Here is a 22,180-nt window from a genome sequence, read left to right on the forward strand (position 1 = left end):
TAGAGCTTTAAACCTCCAACGAGCACCACGATCAATCATTTCTCTTTTATAAATCCGTGGATCGTTTGAAAGGGCAATGGTAGATGAGAAAGTGTAGTGTACCTTTGTACTATGGCGTCAGTATTTTTGCATATGAGGTTTACATTGTATGTAATGTGTGTGTGGCTAGACGAATTTTATATCTTGAAAACTCTCAACGAGCTTAGACTTTTCACCGATCAAATGTCCATTTTTGCTTCTGGTAGTTGCTTCTAATTATAAGAACTGAGCTTCGGTAATAACAAACTCAGTCACACTTTTCAGAACTGTTTCTTCAATATATTTTTCAGTTTTCTCTATTTTTCTCATGGTATTAGAGCTTTGAAGTTAACTAATCTTTCTGCTTCATCTTTCTGATCTCCCAGCTTTATTTTGTTGACTTTCACACTTTTATTTCTATCAAGAAAGATAAATCTGCTGAATTCAAGAAGAAGCCAAATCCTGAGTATGGTTGCTCGTAAAGATTTAAAAATTGCTTGTAAGTTGTTTGCTAGCTTTGGTCTCAGAATCTATGTTCAGTCATGTATCTCAATGTCGGCTCTCATTGGAAATCTGCGCAAATTTAGAGAGATTTTTTGTTTCTAAATCGAAAACAACTAGGCATGATTCATTATTAGCGATTACATGTTTAAGATGAAAGATAAAGCTGAGGGTCCATCATCTAGAGGCCAAAAAATCAGTAATGAAGAGTTGTTAATGGTAGTGAATCTCAACTCTAGAATCAATTGCCTCTCTTAGTTTTACGGTAGTAGTATGAGTTTAGGTTGGAGAGTTCTACTCCTAGGATGATTGATTTACTTAATATTCTTCTGATAATGATTCTGTAGTTTCTTTAGCTCCAATCCTCCCTCGCCAAACACTGATCCTCAATTAGTCAAGTACCTCACTGCAATCTCATGGGCTATACAGTATTTCTTCAAACTCCACCAATATTGCAATTTTCTCAGTGCTGATTTATCAACATGTTATTTTAGCACTCTTTTTATTAAATATTTACGTTGGTTTGTTTGTGTTTGTTGGACAGGTGGCTGTTCTTCTAATCTGAAATAGATCACGATTTGAATGATGAATTCCTGGAGTTATTTTGCAGGTTGGACTTTAGAAGTTATTTTTGGTAAGAGTAATCAGCATATATAATTGTTGTGTTGTTATTGAAGATTTGTTGGATTTATCTCACCAAATGTTGTTGTGATTTATTGTTGGCCTCCTACAGTTGCAATATATTGAAGGTTTCTGCTATTGCTTTTGGAAACTTTTTGAGTGGTTATCGAAAATTTCAAATGTTGACATTTTGGCTGCTGCAGAGTTATGGGAATGTTGTAAAATTCTGTTGAAGCCTTTCAAAGGTTATGATTTGCTAACCTATTAGCATTGTTTGTAGTTTTATGCAGAAAATGAGCTGCAATATTTCTTATTACTGATGTTACTCATAATCAGTTCATGCTACTGCTGGGGAGATTGTAAGGAAGCTGTGATTACAGAGGTATGTTTTTTTCTTTGAAAGTCTTGTTTCTTCTAGGCCTTTTTCTGCAGCGAATTTTTCATTTTCTACGTTAGAATTTTTTAACTGTTTTCAATTCTAACAATAGCCTAAATTCTTTAGCCACTGAGCAACTATCAAAGTATTCTTATAATCCGGTTGGTTGTGTTTGGTTGATTGTTGCTCTTCTTCTCCCTTACAGAATTGTCATGAGGCCACAACAGGATTTCCATGGCTTCACCTCCCTTAAAGAGCTATAAATGGCAGAGCTTCCAAATCTTATTTCTTTTTCAGATGGTTTTCTCTCCATCCTCGACAAAGTTGAAAGTAGCGAATGTAATGCCTAACATCCTTACATGAGGTGTTGAAACACAAAATTTCATGCAATTAGTACTTAAAATCTATGGTTGTCCTTCTCTGATGTTCATTGTCAGAGGCGAATTTCCTTCATCTCTAAGACCCTCTTGATAGAAAATTGTTAAAATTTTATGCGTATTTAGGATAAGAGGAGAATGAAGCTGCCTGCCTCTTTAATTAAACCAATAATTTTTAGATTTCAGAACCTGAAACATCTATCTCATTAGGGTTTATCAAAATCTCACCTCTCTTGAAGAGTTGTCTGTATTACTATTATGTTTATATTGCAATTGTAAGTTATTAATCATCCCTAAACTTCTTGTGAAAACACTGGCTAATGACAAAGCCCGCCTCATTGGACATAAAAATGTAACTTTTCATTCATCTTGATGCATACAGATCCGTCGAAACACTTCATAAATTTGTCTTTTTTATATTGTTGTTATTATTATACTATTGGTGTAAACCTTTTAAGAGTTTTTACGTTTGGACATTTTATCATATGGGTTTTTTTTCGTTGCCCCTTGAGAGATGAGAAAGTTCATTCACCCCCAAGTTTTGAGAAAGTATAGGAAAAACCCCCTGAAACCCAATTCTGGGTAAGACATTGGGGCCGAATGAGACTTCATTATCTCTTAGGGGGTGAGATAAAACCTCTTCGCAAAAATCAATTCTTTGTCTTTCATAAACCATCAAGTTCTGCCTTTACAATTTTTTTTTTTTTTTTTAAAGGAATTGGGTAACATGTATTTAAATTTTAGAACGTACAGCACAAGAAATAAAAAAAAATGAAGCATATTTTTTTCAAGTTATGTATTTTATAATGTTAATTATTGTTGGTTAATTTTAGGATAAATATCGTGGGAGACAAGTGAAATTCTTATGTATTAATAATCATTTTTTTTTTTTAATATTATACAGTTAACTGGGTTAAGATTTTACAATTTCATAATACCAATAACAGTGATGAACCCAAAAATTTATGCTGAGAAGATACAGTAACAATTTTAATATTTAAATAACATTGCATATAATATAGTTATTTGTTTATTAATGCTATCAAAATAAACAATTATCCCAATTATAAGGTATACAACTAAATGATCAATACATAAACTATATAAGGTATAGCATTCAAAATTCAATTCCCAATTATAACACAAGTTCACTGGGGCCTATGGGTTCCGTTAAATTGGATCTATTTTACGTTAAATGTGAATATGCATTACATATCAATCGTAAATTCAACATTAGAGATTGTTGCGTGGTATTGTAATACATTTTAAATCTTAATCATCTTTAAGTTACTTTAAAACAACTTAGATGATTATATTTCATGTTTTATATAATGTTTTCACAAATAATTTAGATTTAAGTAATTCAATTAATACATGGCGAAGAAAACGATGTCCAATTAGGGTCTAATATGGATTAATAAAAAATTCTTTCATTTTGTTTATAATGATTTTTTATATAATTTAAAATTGAGTAATTCAATTAATACATTAGAAGAAAATGATGTCTAATTACGATCTAATTTGGATTAATTTAAATTTGTCAATTAATACGAAAATGATGTCTAATTACATCTAATTCTATAATAATTAGCCAATTTCGTTTTATTCTATCTTTTTCTCTAGTAATTAGCCAAACAATTATCTATTGTTTAATTACTAAATTTTTTCTCCGATAAAAAATTGGCCAATAGAACTAATCATATTTGCATCATCCTCAATCTTTTGATTATATTTCATTAAACAATAATGCTATAGACACTGGGACTCCACACCAAATTCTTACACCGAATTACTTGTCTTGTGACTCACACCAGCCACGTTGCATCGTTCACAAATATTTTGCTAGTGAATGACCATTCATCAACTATGGACGGCCGTTCACTTACGATGGACTCCTGTCCATATTACATGGACATGGGTCTATTTACTATAGACAGGAATCCATATTTAAAAGACGCCCGTTCATCAGTAAATGGAAAAAACAATATAAAAAAAATAATGGGCGACCGTTCATAGGTTATGGCGACCGTCCCTAAATAAAGGACAGGCGTCCACATATAATGGACTCCCGTCCAATCTTTAAATAATAAAAATTTTATAAACAAAATTAATGGACGGGCGTTCATATGTTAATGGACGCCCGTCCATTATTAATGTATTTTGGTGTTTCTTTTGCTTTCTTTGCTTTAAGGCTTTTGTCAAGTTCTGATAAGGAAGATGACAAATGGTCTGAGTTGCATGATAAAATGCTTCAAGGAAGTGCTCAACTGTTGGGTTTTCTTGTGTGGAGAGTCTAGAGAGAGGGGGTTGTTGGGGACAAATGTGAGGTTCTGCATAAGCTTGAGACGGCTGAGAAAGAGATTGCAGAGTTGAGGAAGTTGAGAAGCGAGGATGCCAAAGCTAATGAGAAGGTTGTAGCATCTTTGCAACGCTAGAGCAGACATGGTTTAATGAGAGGAAGAAGCTCCAGCAACATATTGGAGCTCTTATTAATGAATTGAGGGTGTTTGAGAAAAAGAAAGATGAAGCTGTTTCGGAGTTTGAATGAAAGATTGAAGGAAACTGAGATTTTGGTGGCGTCGAAGGATAAGATATTGGAGGAAGAGGAACATAAAAGGAAGGAGGTTGAAGAGAAGCTAACAAAAGCAGAAAGTATTGTAGAAGAATTGAGAGAAGCTGCAAAGCAAGAAGTGTAACTGATTGGAAAATATGAAGAAATGGACAAGGCTCAAAGAGAATGGGAAGAGAGGTTTAGAGAAAATAACAACAGTACACCGGTATGCGTTTTTAGAACCTATGTGATTTTTAGCCAGTTAAATGCTCTCTCTTTAACTGATAACAAACAATCGTTTGTTGTGTGTTAAAACTTAAAAAAGAAAGAAAGAAGACGATGTGCTTTTTGGAAGGCCGTCCATATAATTTGGATGGCTGTCCATATTAACTAGACGTCAGTTCATAGAATTTGGATGGGAGTCCATTGTTTTTTATTTTTTTTTTAAATACTTTTATGGACTCTCGTCCATTCCACTATGAACAACCATTCAGGAAGTATGGATGGCCGTCCGAAACTGTTGGATGGCCATCCATTTACGTCAGTGTTCTATGGTCCAATGTGGCAACGTCCACGTATTTTGGTGCAATTGTTCGGTACCAAATTTTCGGTGGATATAGCATTTTTATTCATTAAATAGTAGCAAATATTACTTAAAAACATTATTAATCTGAATAATTGAAACCTTCACTCTTTAGTATAAACTCTAAACGTCATGCATATACTATGGGCAAGGGCCTGAACTTAAATGTAGTTCATAGACCAACTGTGCTTTAATTTTTGGTTCTTACTAATAATAGATGATATAGATTATGCCAATCTGATAAAGTGACACACAAGATTGAAAAAACACAGAAAATACTATCTTTTACAAATTGATTAAAAGACATAATTATCTATCTTTAAGAAATTAAAAAAAAAAAAAAAATAGGTAGTGTCACAAGAATCTAATGTTCGTAAAGCTTCTTTTAAAAGTTAAAACCGATTAAGTTTGAAACTGATTATACAATAATCAAATTTATAAAAAGATTCCAAAAGCTAGGATGGGTAGCTTTTAAAAATCTGATTATTTCTAAAGCTGATTTTACATTATATATAATACCTCAAATTACAAAATTAATTTAAATAAACATTTAATTCATAAATTAATTATAAATTAAAAAAAATTGAAATGTCAATGGTTTTTGGCACCACCGTTGACCGGCAATCAACTGACGATCAACGTCAATCAATGGTGGCAAATTAGCACCACATCCAGTCCCATAGGATTGAAAGTAGTTGATCTATAGGAATACGCTAAATTCAGCTAGAGAAGATGGTAGAATCTTTTACCACCTTTTGCAGCTCCAATCAACTTTAGAATCTAGTTACTCAATCGGGTTCCTGTGGAACGGGACATTCTAGTCCTAGTAGAACCAATGGTGGTGCCAACATTCCACCATTGACTAGCGTTGACCATCAGTCAACAGTGGTTGACTGTCATTAATCGGCACTCAATGATAGGCATTTATTACAAAGGCTTAAAAATATCGTGCTTCATAATTTAACTACTTTATTATCTTTATTTTTTCTAACAATATTCAGCTATTGTATAACATGTAGGCATTGTTGCTATATCGAACAACCCTTAGGCACGACCAGCACCTATTCATTGATTTTGATTGGCTCCAAAGGTTATAATGCAAAGATGATCGAAAGTTTATTGGAACTATTTATAACCATATGGAACTTGTTGATGAGTGGACATTAAAAACTACTTGCTTATTCATTGATTTTGATGTGTGCTTGAGCTGGTTTTTTAAGTTAAAAATAAAAATGGTTGAGACAGAAATTCAATTTCTGGTCCACCTTTTCATTTTCACAGGATAAAATGAGTTTTATTCAAGTTTTGATTGATTATGGTTGGTTACACCATTCCACCAATGATTGAGAAGACTTGTATTTTACAATATTTCTTGTGTCTTTTGTTGAAAGAGGATAATACATTATTAACTTTATTTTCATTAATAAATATTAAAATTATTTTTATAATTTTATTAAAATAAAATTAATTTAATTAAATAACTTAATAATGTTAGAACTCAAGCCCAAACGACAGTTTAATTCAAAAGACTGATTTGATAGGTGAAAAAGCCTATTGGACCGAAATTAGATGATCTATCGAAATCTAATGAAATAACCAAATTGTAAGGCTAAATTCGTCTAAAGAAGACGAAAGAATCTTTCACTGCCTTCTGCAACTCTAATCAGCTTCGAAATTTTATTTTTTCAACCAGGTTCTGTGGATCGAGACATTCTAGTCCTGATAGAACCAGCGGTGGTGTCAACATGCCACCATTGACTAGCGTTGACCATCAGTCAACATTGGTTGACCGTCATTAATCAACACTCAACGATAGGCATTTATTACAAAGGATTAAAAATGTCGTGCTTCTTAATTGAACTGCTTTATTATCTTTATTTTTTTGAACAATATTCAATTATTGTATAACATGTGGGGATTGTTGCTATAGACTCAGAAGATACCAAAAAAAAAAAAAAAAAAAAAAAAAACCTATCAATTAAGTTATGGCAAAAGCTCAAGCCAAGACCGGAAGAGTAGAAGCTGCTATAACATGATTTTCAAGTAAAGAAGAGTGTGTTTGGGTTACACTCATAAACTCTTCTTATTAACTTTCTTTCACAAATGCGATGTGTCAGCTTGTAATTGTCAGCTCACAATGGGTTCCGTCTAACCAATTGCAAGTTGTCATGTCAGTGTTTGTGAAAGAAAGTTGTGAGAAGTGTTTGTCAACTTATTTTTATTCGTTGGGTTATTCAAAAGTCAGTTAAGTTAGGTAAAGTTCGTCTTAAACAGAAAACGTTACCGAAGTTAGTTAATTGCTGTTATTACTAACAGCACCGGGCTATTTTCGTTAGCTGCTGTTAGTTTTTACTATCAAAATTGTGTGTTTTGCCTCAACGCTACATTTTAATAGCACGCATATCTTAATGTTACAAAGGCTTAAAGATAGAAAGATCAAAGCCGTGGGTTTTCATTCGTAAAAGCTACAGCTCTTCTCTTAAGCTTAGTTTTTCAATTCAAAACTAAGCTTAATGTAACTACATTGACTGAATTTGTCAGAAATAATTACTGTTTAAGAAATTTTATGATTTACTGAAATTTAGGTTCCAATAATGCAATTGAATTTCATATTAATAAATTAATTCTTGTTAACTTTTAAGACTTTGCTTATTTTCTTTTCCTTGATAATAATAGAACTAGAGACTTTTTATAATTAGGTTACTAAACAAAATAGTGAATACTAATTTTAGATGTTTTCCTTTTGGCTAAAGGGTATGCCTTTGAAGATGAGGTAGATGATCTGCTACTGCGAGATTTGGAGTTCAAATTGGAGCTAAAGGAGAAGTTCACTTGAGTCATTTTTTTGGAGCTTATGAATTAGGTATAACTAAATGTGAATTCGTTTTATGTTTTTGGAAGGGTCATTTGGTTGAGGCTCTGGTTTCTATGAATTACTTTATTGTAATTTAAATCTATCTTATGCAAGTAGTCTCATATGGAAATATGAGTACATGGTTCAATAGAAGTTCTATTAGGATTCATAAGTTTGTCCCTGCCATAAAGACACTTCCCAAGTAATATTTGTGATACACTGTAAATCTAATACATAGACGCTAACATGTTTTTTCACCGCTAAAACGATCTCAGATGATGAGCCAGATTGGAGGGTTTTGCTTCTCTATGATTTCAGGATTCTTTTTCTTCACGCATTCATGGATGTTTATTCTCAGGTAAGACTGCATAATTATCGGGATAATAAATTAATTTTATAGATATTTCTAAGAATTTATTGATTAATCATGAACATGAAATGATAGAAACTAGTTTGTTTTGTACTCAAATATGCTTTTGCTGATACAAGTAGGTCTATTATAATCATTTTAGACATTCAATTTATAACTCTTCAAATTTCATTTCTTTGATGAATTGTAAGTCTAATGCCTTTTATGCTGGCCTGCACTTTGACTTCGAAATTTACCTAGTAATTAAATATGCAGAAAGCAGAAGCTCAGAATTCAGCTGAACAACTGTTGTTGGCCAGCAACTGAAATGAAAATAGTAACCAATTTTGTCATTGAAATTGAAAGTTAGCGAGACAACAAAATATAGACTTGTGAAAGAACAATGATTTAGTTCACAGTTGCTTAATCAAACTCATCCTACCGCTTCATATTCTCTTAATGAAATAAATCCTACTCCTACTGAAGAGTTTCTTTCAAGCATAAACTTGCCTTGCCATCCATTCTCCAGAAAAGATATCGTGCAAAATCAGCCACCTGGAGGTGTTATGTTTCTGTCGAATCAACGTTAGAGTTATGGTAGGGGTAGAGGAAATAATATTGGCAAAAGGAAAGACCATTTACTAAATCTATACACATTGCTTTGCAATGCTATCACAGGTTTGATATTATCTATCAATGAATCAGTTTCAACAGGTAAAAATGCTGATAAAAATACAACCTTGCAGCCACAGCAGAATACTTAAGCATCACTTTGATTTTTGTGAAAAATTTGATTTTGTGCTGCTTGTTAAAATCGCATGCTTCAGCACTTCCAATTTCCATTACATTCTTTCATATGACAATCTCCTTCTACAGTAGGAACATTCTCTCTCTGTCTCAAACCCTGAAGATAAGAATGGAGCAGAGGAAAACTAACTGACGCCTCCCTTTCATGCTCATGTTCATGTTGTAGTTCGTATTACATGAATGAAAATTCTATTAAACAACACATCCACCTTCAATTTCAGATTTGGCTGCTACCCCAGCAACATACTAGATTTAAATAATTCTTATCAGTTTGCTTGTTCTTCGTATTGAACCGTTATGATCAATATATTTTTCGGATCAAAAAAGCAATGGCGAGATGGTTTTTTTAAACTGAACTCCATCACAACTGCAGAAGAGTATTCAGGTCTCCAAGAAGTAACTAAATTTGAGGACGGATGTTTATGAAATTATTTTGCAAGACACAGAGAAAATCCTCATGAAATTATTTTGCAAGACGAATAGAAAATCCTCCTTGATGCAATGTTAGAAGTTCCTTCTGCTGTATTTCGGAGAAACTTCAGGTTCAAATTAGAGTATTAGTTAAATGAAATATATCTTTGATAGAAATTTTAAGTTTTGGATGACATGAATTCTCTTGGCATTATTGAAGAAATGCAAGGTCTTCTTCAATTTCAAAGCAATAAAGCTAGTTAGTGAACGAAATAGAGAAGCAACAGGAACAAAATAATAATAGTTAAACAAAACAAACAGTAAACAAAGAATGTAATACGCGCGATTTACCCTGGTTCACCCAATGTAGGCTACGTCCAGCTGAGTCAATATTATTGCAATATGCCTCACTTCTCTCGTTTACAATGAATGAATTGTTCTCACACCCATAACAAGAGAAATGTATGTTTATATACTAGGTTTAAGAGATTAAACCTAGTTTTACAAGAATTCCTATTCCTGAGCCCAACCCAAAAAGGAATTAATAACTTAAAAGGAATCCTACAGCGGTTATACATGGAAAAGCCCAAAACCGCCTACGGGCTCGGGGGCGCTGCCCCCGCGACCTTCGCCAGCGGGACCCCCGAGTGCGTCTCCGTTACCCATTATTGCTGAAGTAGTCGACAACTCCAACAGTTAGGAAGTTAAAATTTACTAGCTCCAGCCAATTGAGGAGCAATTTTTCAAAGTCACAAACTCTCAATGAGCCTTCACTTTTCACTGCTCAAGTGTTCATTTTCACTTGTGATAGTTGCTTCTCCTGTACAACTTAACTAAGATCTTTCAATTATCACATAATCTGATACAAAAATTTAAATTATGAACTCATTTTATCACTTGTTATACAATCTCCTGAATTTGGTGTTGTATCTTGGGAAGCAAAAGGTGGACTTTGATTTTAGGTTGGACTTGGGGATGTTTCAAGTTTTTATAACGAGTGTGTTGTTAGGCTTGAAGGGTCAGTGGTTTGGATAGGACATTACATGCGTGGGGGCTCGTTTTAGTGGGCCTGAAGGATAGGACATTACATTTACAAACACTAGAAAATATTGTTGTTTTTTTTTTTTTTCAAAGAATTTATAGTTATTTTAATCTGTATGTTTGTTGTTTAACCGTATTATATTCTTCGGATTATTTATAAGGATTTTTTTAATTTTAATTTTTTTCTAAACTTATAATTTAATTATCTATAAGGTTTTGAGAGTTAAATAAAGTAGAATTGGATTTTGAGAATATTGAAACAATTGCATTCTTTGGTTTTTTAAGGTAGGATAATGGAATATGATAGGGTAATAATGATGAACCAAAGGACCCAAGAATTTTGGGTTTATATCAACTGTAGCTCAGCAAGACTATAGAGTAGAGATAAAAGCTTTTTGAACCCAACGGTTAGATTAACGGTGGTTAACAAAGTTTGCTAAAATTCTGTTGACATGAAAATGGAGTTATCAAATCTGTCAAAAGTTTAGTAGAATGTTGCCATTTTTCATATCAGAGTTGTTGGGTTTTCATTTTTATTTCAACTGAAGTTCATCAAGCTACAGAAGAGATTAACGGCTAAAATGTTGTCAATTTGTGTAAGAGTCATACGGATTGCCAACGTGGACTAATTTTTAGTATAAAACACAATTCAAGAATCAGTCTTTATGATTGCAGAAGTTCATAAAAATTCAGCTGTAGAAATTTCTGTTTTCTCTCAAGTTTCTTTGTTTGTTTCTCGGGAAAGTGTTATAACTTTTTGGATTTTTTTCTGCATTCGATCCTAGGATTCTCACACCCAGCAACAAACCAAATTTAAATAATTCCCATTAGTTTGCTTGTTTTTCGTTTTGAACCGTTATGATCAATATATTTTTCAGATCAAAAAAACAATGGCCAGATGGATTTTTTAAACTGAACTCCATCACAACTGCAAAAGAGTTTTCAGGTCTCCAAGAAGTAACTGAATTTGAGGACGGATGTTTATGAAATTCTTCTGTAAGACGCACAGAAAATCCTCCATGATGCAATGTTGAAAGTTCCTTCTGTTGTATTACCAAGAAACTTCAAGTTTAGGTTAGAGTATTTATTAAATGAAATATATCTTTGACATGAATTTTTAAGTTTTTGGATGACATGAATTCTCCTGGCATTATTGAAGGAATGGAAGGTCTTCTTCAATTTCAAAGCAATAAAGCTAGTTAGGAAGTTAAAAACTCTCAATGAGCCTACACTTTTTACTGCTCAAGTGGTCATTTTCACTAGTGATAGTTGCTTCTCCAGTACAACTTAACTAAGATCTCTCAATTATCACATAATCTGATGCAAAAACTTAAATTATGAACCCAATTTGTCACTTGTTATACAATCTCCTGAATTTGGCGTTGTATCTTGGGAAGCAAGAGGTGGACTTTCATTTTAGGTTGGACTTGGGGGTGTTTCAAGTTTTTTTAACCAGTGTGTTGTTAGGCTTGAAGGGTCAGTGGTTTGGATAGGACATTACATGTGTGCGGGCTTGTTTTAGTGGGATTGAAGGATAGGACATTACATTTACAAACACTAGAAAATATTGTTGTTTTTTTTTTTTCTTCAAAGAATTTATAGTTATTTTAATCTATATATTTGTTGTTTAACCGTATTATATTCTTCGGATTATTTATAAGGATTTTTTTAACTTTAATTTTTCTAAACTTATAATTTAATTATCTAAAATTTCATTTTAGCCTTTTTAGGAATAACGGTGGTGGGGGATAAATGTTAACTCTTTTAAAGTATAAAAAATTGAATGAAGGGTATTTATGGAATTTATGAGGTGTCATAAGAAAAAAAAAAATTGAAACTTTTAAATAAGATATCTTAAGAAATGAAGCTTCTTTAGTCTACTATTAGTGGGTAGTTTCACTCTATATTTAGACAAATAATGATACTCCCTCCGTTTTCTTTTAATTGTCATTTTAAGACTTTCTAAAATTTTCAAAATTAAAGTCGTTATCCCTTTGTCTTGTCTGCACCTTTCATCATGCCTTCTCCACTTTTTATCATACCTCTCTCTTTCCATTCCATCTTGTCATTTCTTTACTTTTTGCCTCTGTCCTCTTTAATTTTTATCTTTATCTTATCTCTTCCCCTTTTCTCATCTCTTCCTTATTTTCCATCACCACCTCTTCTTTCTCTAATCTGTCTCTGCTTCCATCTTTTCTCTCTTTTTCTTGTCTTCCTTCTATATGTTCCTCTCTCCACTTATCTGAAGCACCCTTTCGTCTTCAATCTCCACCTTCACTTCCTCTTTCTTGAGCCCTAGAAGATCAGCCTTGAACTTGTGAGCTTTTGGGGTTTCCTTCCAGTCCACACGAGTGTTAACAAAAGCTAAAGTTTCTTGAGCGAGTTGAGAAGAGAGTGACGATACAGATGATGGGAAAGGAAAGTCCTTGAATGAGTTACAGCCATGGTGACTGACCGAACATAATCAAAGAGAACAGAAACGAGTGACGGACGAAAAAAATTAAAGAACTGGAGCAGCTTAAAAGAAAAGAAACAGATGAAGTTGGTGGGAGAAACAAATGAATAAGACAAAATTGTTAAAAATGTTATTTAAATAGGCGGGAATGTTTCCCACTATCAAAGTCTCTCCCACCTGCAAAATCAGGGAAAAAAATGGTGGGAGAGAGAATTTTTTTTTTTTATTAAAACTTGTGTCCACACCTAAAACGTCAATTAAAAGAAAATGGAGGGAGTATTATTTAAGCATCACTTAAATTGTTTTTAAATAGAGGTGTTCGTCAGTTTAGAAAAAATTAAAATCCAATCCGATTCAATCATATCAAATTTAAGAAAATAATAATAATTAATAAAATAGACTAAAATTTATAAATTGAAAGACATAATTGGATTGGATTGGTTTTGAATACCAATTCAATTCAATTGGATTCTCAAAATGGAGATCTAATGAAAATTACCGAAATTGATCAAAATTGGATGTTTAACATTTGTAAACATCCTAGAATTCTAGGAGCAAATCTATTTAATTTAATTATATTTTTTTCCTCTCTAATTTAACTAATAAATCATTTGTGTAAATTTCATTGAATTTTCTAGAAACTCTTAAAAAACGCTATATATCGTTTGCAACATCGTTTGAATTTTGTAGAAACCATAAACCCTATTTATCGTTTGCAACATCATAAAAGTAGATATATTTTATAAACCCTTACGATCAAATTATTTTTTTAAGGTAAAAAAAGCTACAGCTAGATGGTTTTTTCAAACTAAACACCATCCTAACTACAAAAGAGCTTTTAGATCTCCATGAAGTAATGCAGGATAAAGAACTTAATTTCAGAACAAATGTTTATGAAACTCTTCAGCTAGATGCGTAGAAATCTTCCATGAAGGGGAAAAAGTAATTTTACTTTAAACTCATGATTCAATACAAAAAAAAAAAAAAAAAGTGCTTTGGAACACTGTTGCATAATCATACACTCATTATATTCAATTATTGACAATAATTTATTATAAAAAAAATACGTTTTATCTATTTTATTAATCATATAAATTTTCTTTTATAATTTAACTTATTTTAGAACTTAGTATTTTACCCTTTATGCTTTCCTTTATAACATTTCAATATATTTTAATATCTCTTTTAAGTATTTAGAATCATAAATAGAAAAACTTTAATTTTTAATAAATTTATTATTTAAACAAAAATAATTCATTTTTATTTTTCACACTTAAAATTCTATGTATTAAAGAAACACTATTATATATGTTTAATAGAAATAAAAATTTAACTCAAGTAAGAAATAAACTAAGATAATAAAGAATTATCGAAATGAAAAGTCGAATTTTTTTTTTTTTTTTTAAAGTTATTAAGTTTTTACATCGAAAATAAAATAATTCTTTCAATTAATATAGATATTTATTGACATTATATATAATAATAATTTCTTGTTAATTATACAAATATTATTTTTTTATTATTATTGACGATATATAATAGTAATAAAATTTTCCTGAGAGATATAAAATATTTAGTCATATAAATTAATTTATTTGCTCCATTTCAACATTTTATAATTCAATATGGTTAACATTATCCAAAATTATAAATAGTGACTACTAAATTGGGCAAAAATCAGTAACCTCCCAAACATTATTGGAAATTATTCCTAAATGACAAATATTGCCATTTTAATCAAACTCCCCCTAAAATTATTTGAAAATACATTTCTCAGACCGCCAAATGCCAACTTGGATAGACTTCTGTTAGCTTTTAAAGGGTAAAATGTCATCTAGTATTTTTACTGAGATAAAACTTAACTTAATTCAAGTCAAACCCTTAACTAAAATTTTCGTAAATTTTTATCCTCACCTTTCCTAGCAACTTTCGTAAACCCGCAACTTTCACTCCCATCCCCACCTTCCCTATCAACTCACCTAGCCATCGCACAAACACAAGCTCCTTACCTGCATCTAACGCATTCTCATACATAAATAAAACGACGACACCACCTCTAAAGGCCAAGGTGGCCTCAAGTGCGAGTCCAAGGTGACCTAGGTGAATCAATCTAAGAGGCGGTGACCTAAGTTAGGGAAGCGACAACCTCAATTGAGGAGAAAACAACCTTAAGCACGAGGCCAAGACAGCTTCAAGTTTTAGGTCGACGCTACCTTTCAAAGCTTTCATTGCCGTCGACTCTACCTTTCAAAGCTGTCATTGCCGCTGTCGTCGGGAGAAAGAGTTAAAGAACAGTGGAGTTGGGAATTGGGATGCGGGTTAGGGTTAAGGTTGGGATTGGGATAGTGCATTGGGTAATTCACTGAGAACTAATTTTATGAATGGTTGCTGATGTATTTCATTTTGCTAAAGAGAATGGCATTGAAGATAAGGTAGAAGATTTTGGTACTGCTGGATTTGGAGTTCAACTTGGGGCACAAGGAGAAGTTCAGGTAATTTTTTTATTACTTTTACAAGTGGGTCTCTTGCAAATGCCGTATTCTTATCATCCAATTAGACATTCAATTCAAAACTCTCCATCTTTCATTCCTCTGATTAATTATAATTCTAATGTACTTTATGCTCATCTGTTTTTTTCACAGGTTTGCAGTTTTGCTTTGAAATGGAATCTAAGTGCTGAGGTAGACTTAGAGGATTGTGCTAGAATTGATCAAATTAGATGCAAATTGGTTTATGGTATTCCTCTGTTTCCTCCCCTGTTTTTAGCAAACTGTGTTTATAATATTTTTGGAGTGATTATCTTCTGAATCTTCATTCAACAATTCTTCCTTATATTGCAGGTATATTTCCAATGACTTTGTTTAATTATAAGGTCACATTTTAATGACGATTATCAATTGCCATGTGAAAATGACTTGAATTATGAACGGTTCCTACTTCATACACAAAACTAAGCTAAATTCATTCCCTTTTTTTCTCTTTGGAGCGAGACTATGCATAAAATAAGGTCATATGTTAATATGAGTTGAAGAAGCATAGGGATTCCATATTTATAATAAATAAAAGAAGTAAATTACAGGTATAGTACTCCAATTCTTTTAAGATAACAAACTATGTAATATGAAGACTATGAAATATGAATGAGATTAGAAGTGATGCAAGAGGCAATAGTCATTGGCCGATCAGGTCAACTCACTAACTCATTCAACTCTGTAGAGGGTCTACTCACTGGAGCCGATATAGATTGAACATTAATTAATTTGTCTATTAATGTTTCTTCAGTATGTCAATGAATAAAAACTCTAAATTTGATTGATTAATTTACAATTCACTTTAAGGTAATTTCTGTTTTTCAGTATTTATCTGAATTGCTACTCTATCCAATTTTCTGGATGTTTTATTGGGTGCTTGTTCGCTACTAGATTTATAAATGGAGTGCCATCACTTTGAGTTGTGGAAAATGCATGAAAACAACCATCATAGCCAGAAAACCCTTCAACAACCATAGCTCTTGATCGGTAAAATTAGAAGTCTATCAACAAAATTTTGCATGAAACAGGGGAGAAATAAGAGGAGAAACAGAGCAGCTTATGTCACTTGTACAGGTATAAACAGTAGTTCAAATGCAAATCATTCAGCTTATATACTATTCATACAATCAAAGACTACATCAGCCTACTTAAGCACAACCACAATATTAGATGAGACAAACAATTAATTTAACAGTCATAAGCCATCTCATGTTCATGTGTACTTCCAGCCCTCTTTGTTTGTAGAATCCAAAGTATTTTTCATTGTTTTAACAGCTAGCTAGTATAAAGATTAAACAAAATCAAAACAAACTGACCTCGGCAACACTAATTTCTCTTGCTGAATGAAGAACATAGTCTCAAAGTCCACCTCATAACTTGGATGCATTTAGCACTGCAAACCTGTATGGAAAAGACACTTCTTAGGAATAGGTTTACAAGCAATGACAAACTGATAGATCCTCATCATAAATTTTCCCCTGCGCTACTAGCAAGTGAGCAACATCTATATATGAGCAATAAGGGGAGCACATCACTTCTTAAAATTGTTTCGGTTTCCATAGCTACTGGTCTTTTACAACTTAAAGAGTTTAGGATATACTCTTGTGGGTTCGAGGAAGTTGTTGCCAAGGATTAGGATTAGGTTTAGGCACCACTAACATTACCTCCATATGCCTTGATCATATTTCAGCTAGGCACTTTTGGAAGCTTAAATCTCTTTGGGTATTTAACTTAGATGACAATTCAATTGCATTTGGGTGTGATTTCCTTCAAAGGTCATACTATCTGGAAACTCTTGGTCTAAATGATTGTACTTTCCAAGAAGTATTCTCATATATAAAGGATATACAAGGAAACAAGATTCCCAAGTGGAAACATTTGTCCAAAATCTTCAAACTTCGAGAGTATAGAGATGTCACCATTTGACATATTTGATGCTATCCTTAGCAATTTCTCTAAAATATCTTAAGAATTTGGAAGTACACTGTTGTAATGGATTTACAAAGATATTGACATATTTAGTAGCAAAAACTCTTGTCCATCTCACATCAATCAGCATAAGAGAATGCAAGTCAATGACAGAGATAATAGCAAAAGAGGTAGGGAAGTAGGAAAGAGATTGTTTTTAGCCAATTGAAAATTCTGGAGCTTCATTGGTTAACAAGCCTCACAAGCTTCAGGTCGGCCAATTATGCAATCGAATTTTCATTCTTAGAACAAGGAATTGTAAGTCAATGTCCCAATTTGAAGATCTTTTCTCAAAGAGATTCAAGCACACTAAAATTAAACAAAGTACCATGAACAAAGAAGATCGATGAACAATATTTGTGGAATAATGACCTTAATTCTACTATCTATTAGATGTTTACGAATATGGTAGAGGGTTTTTACATGTATTAATTTATTTTACTTTCGCATCACAACTCTCTCTCTCTCTCTCTCTCTCTCTCTCTCCCTCTATATATATATATATATATGACCATCAGTAATATTATTATGTTATTAGTTTATAATTTAAGAATAATAAATCTGTATGAAACAAATTCGATTTTTTTGGTATTAGGGTTTTTACGTGTTGCTATTGAATTAACTTTTGACAAATAATTTTTATATTTAACTTGGATTTATTAAGTGTCATAAAAATATAATTAATTAATTACATTGAAATTACTGTAGCAAAAGATTATAAAAACAAATTTATAATAAATAATTATAATTATTTCGTAACAAGCAATTTAGATACATGAGTGGAGATAGATTGAGTTGTGAGATGAAAACAAGCAACCAATTTACAAACAATTTTCATTTCTTTTCCAGCAGCAGCGGCACTGATGTTAGCACGCACCATCAAAAGCGGTAGGTAATCAAAATCCTTTTGCTCGACTTTTAAATTATATTTTAAGGGTGAATGCTTTGTATAACTGAAGAATATTTGTGTCTTAGAGTTGAAGATTTCGTTTGGTAATATTGACTTTGATAATTATTTTTTAACTGAAGTTTCAATTTTATGTTTGAAATTTCTGATTGATCATGTTAAGTGATGTTGCAGAGTCGTTTGATAAAATGTCTGAAAGAGATGGATTTTTTTTTTTTAACATAGCGTTACATAGATGATCTCTTAATTAAATTCTAGTGTAAAACATCGGTGTCTACTTCTACTTTATTTTATTATCCCGATTTTAAAATTTGTTTACCTTGCAGCAAGAATGGCTTGAGTAAGTAGGTTCAGTTATTAGTTTGATGTCTGATGGAACTCTCTGTAACAGAACCACAGCAATGCACACACAGCACACAACACAGGATTTGCACAATGAAGAAAAGAAACAGTTTATATTAATGTAAGCTCAGATAGCAAATAAAACAGCACCACTACAAAGAAAGAAAGATCACAAACTCCCAGCAATTCGAGGAGCTGGGGACCTCCAAAACCAGCCAATGATTAATATTTTCCAGATACCTCCCTCCTGACTTTCCTCTTCTTAAATAGACCATTCTTTAACAAACTGTCAGCCAGGTGTCCTTTTCAATAACAAACTCCCCCCTGTACGTGTCCCTTTCCACAACAGAATTACTTTACCTAATCTCCCTCCTTACCCACGTCAACATCTTCTACTGGACCCTTGCTTATTGTACTCTTGCCCTTCTTCCTTCCCTTGCCCCTGGACTCATAGACCTTACGTATGGGGGGTCTAACAATACCCCTCCCTTGAAGTGCCACCTTGTCCCCAAGGTGGAATTGAGGAAACTGAGTATTGATAACCTCAAAAGATTCCCATGTGGCGTCAAAAGTAGGCAGGTCTTTCCATTTGATGAGTACCTCAGTGGAGCCACCTAACAGCTTCTGTACATCCAACACAGCCTCGGGTTGAACCTGAAGTTCCAGGTCTTCTGTGAGACCAGATGGTAGGGGCTGTACAGGGACTGAACTATGGAGGCAGAGCTTCAATTGGGATACGTGAAAAACGGGATGAATACGTGCTGATGTGGGTAACTCTAACTTGTATGCCACCTGTCCAATCTTTTCGATCACTTGGAAGGGTCCATAGAACCGGGGGCTCAATTTTTCATTCAATCGAGTGGCTAGAGATTTAAATTTGTATGGCTGAAGCTTGAGATAAACAAAATCTCCTGGGGAAAACTGGATGTCTCTTCGGTGGCTGTCAGCTTGGTTTTTCATATGAGCTTGTGCGACTTCCAGGTTATGTTTAAGGTCTTGAAGAAGGGCATTGCGTTCTTTGATCTGCTGGTTTACTTCCTCGACCGCAGATGGGTAATCGGAGAATTTAAGGAGAGTCGGAGGGTCTCGACCGTATAGTGCTTTAAAGGGTGTCATCTTAGTAGAGCGATGATAAGTCGTATTGTACCAAAACTCAGCCCATGATAACCAATTGGGCCATTGACGGGGCTGTGAGCTGCAGAAACAGCGGAGGTAAGTCTCCAGACACCAGTTCACCACTTCGCTTTGGCCATACGTTTGGGGATGGTAAGCCGAACTGAATTTCAGAGTTGTACCTGAGATTTTGAAAATTTCCTGCCAAAATTGACTCATAAACAATCTGTCCCTGTCTGAGATGATGGTTAGAGGGAACCCATGAAGCTTAACTATTTCCTTGATGAAGACTAAGGCTACCTCTTTGGCTATGTAAGGATGTGACAGCAGTATGAAATGGCTGTATTTAGTCAGACGGTCCACTACAACCAATATGGTGTCAAACCCTTTCGTTCTTGGGAGGCCTCCTATGAAATCCATTATCAAATCATCAAATGCCTGAGCTGGAATCGGAAGTGGTTGAAGTAGCCCTGCGGGTTTCAAGGCTGAATGTTTATTAACTTGGCAGATGGTGCATTTTTTGACGAAGTCCTGGACATCTGTCTTCATACCTGCCCAGTAGACCACATTGGACACCCTTTTGTATGTTCGGAAAAACCCCGAATGGCCTCCTGATGGACTGGAATGAAATTCAGTCAGTAGCTTCTGAACAAAACGAGAACCTCTAGGTAATACTAACCTGTCTTTGTACATGAGACACCCATGGTGGAGTTTATAATTTGGTCGGCTGTTAGAGTCCAAAACCAAGGCTTGAATCAACTGCCGCAGCTTGGGGTCCTGGTGGGCTTCGTTGGCTAAGTCCTCATACTCCAAAAACTGAATTTTTGATAAGGACGATAATTCTTGGTTCTTGTCTCGCCTAGATAGTGCATCCGCTACCTTATTTGTGGCGCCGGGTAAATAATGAATGTCAAAGGAATACCCCATTAACTTGGACAACCATTTCTGCTGTTCCGGTGTTTTAATCCGCTGATCCTTGAGGAATTGAAGGCTTCGCTGGTCTGTTCGGATGATAAACTTCCTGCCCAATAGATACGGACTCCATTTGTGCACAGCGAAAACCACCGCCATAAGTTCTCTTTCATAAACTGATTTTTGTTTAGCTTGAGGGGAGAATGCTTTACTTAGGTAGGCTATGGGTCGCTTATGTTGTACCAGAACAGCTCCCATACCTTGGCCTGAAGCATCCGTCTGGATCTCGAATGGAAGGCTGAAATCTGGGGCTGCCAACACTGGAACTGAGGTCATAGCTTTCTTTAAGGCGTGAAAAGCCTGCTGAGCTTCTTGATCCCAATTAAAACCATTTTTCTTCAAGAGTCGTGTGAGGGGTTGGGCTATGCTGCCATATCCTTTAACAAACCTGCGATAATATCCCGTTAAACCCAAGAAGCCGCGGAGACTTTTAACATTGGTGGGTGCAGGCCAGGAAACCATGGCTGCTATTTTTTGTGGGTCGGCTTCCACCCCTTGTGCTGAAATTAGGTGCCCCAGGTATTCCAGTCTAGGCTGTCCAAATGAGCATTTTTTCCAATTTACCACCAGACCATTGTCACCCAAGATTTGAAGAACTTGTCGAAGGTGTTGAAGGTGAGTCTCCAAGTTACTACTGTATATCAGGATATCGTCAAAGAAAACCAATACAAACTTACGCAGAACCTGTCTGAAAATGTTGTTCATAAGTGACTGAAATGTTGAGGGAGCGTTGGTCAACCCGAAGGGCATTACCAAGAACTCGTAATGGCCTTCATGCGTTCGGAAGGCTGTTTTGGGGATGTCTTCGTCCTTGATCCTAATTTGATGGTATCCGGATTGGAGATCCAGTTTAGAGAAGATTGTTGCACCGGCCAGTTCGTCCAACAGTTCCTCGATGGTCGGAATGGGAAACTTGTCGGGAACTGTTATCTCATTGAGGGCCCTATAATCCACACAAAACCTCCAGCTCCCATCTTTTTTTTTGACTAACAATACCGGGCTGGCAAACGGACTGGTGCTTGGTTGGATGATACGGGCTGCCAACATTTCCTCAACTAACTTCTCAATTTCATTTTTTTGGAAATATGGGTACCTATATGGTCTAAGGTTGGGTGTTTGGGCTCCTTCCTTAAGGTTTATGGCATGGTCCTGGGAACGGTGTGGAGGAAGTTTAGAGGGCTGGTCGAAGAGATGCCGATATTCATCCAAAAGGGCCTGAACTTGCGGGTTGATGTCTTCGTCTATGTGGCTTGACGTTTCTTCGATTGTACAACACTCTACCAGAATCCCTCCTCCTGAACTGTTGATGGAGCGTAGCATTGATTTCAAGGATACCCTGGACTTAACCAGAGATGGGTCCCCTTGCAAACTGACCCTAACCCCTTCCAATTCAAATCTCATAG

At 34.2% G+C, this 22,180-nt stretch overlaps 1 long non-coding RNA gene across 1 annotated transcript; it reads left to right on the forward strand.

The window, feature by feature from the left end:
* The first annotated feature begins 7,785 nt into the window (after positions 1–7,785).
* LOC116132090 lies at positions 7,786–8,535 on the forward strand. Its single transcript, XR_004128373.1, has 3 exons — positions 7,786–7,890; positions 8,157–8,239; positions 8,507–8,535. It is a non-coding gene; the product is annotated as an uncharacterized LOC116132090 (long non-coding RNA).
* The last annotated feature ends 13,645 nt before the right edge of the window (positions 8,536–22,180 follow it).

The sequence above is a fragment of the Pistacia vera genome, unplaced genomic scaffold, assembly GCF_008641045.1.
Source record: "Pistacia vera cultivar Batoury unplaced genomic scaffold, PisVer_v2 Contig249, whole genome shotgun sequence".
NCBI lineage: Eukaryota > Viridiplantae > Streptophyta > Magnoliopsida > Sapindales > Anacardiaceae > Pistacia > Pistacia vera.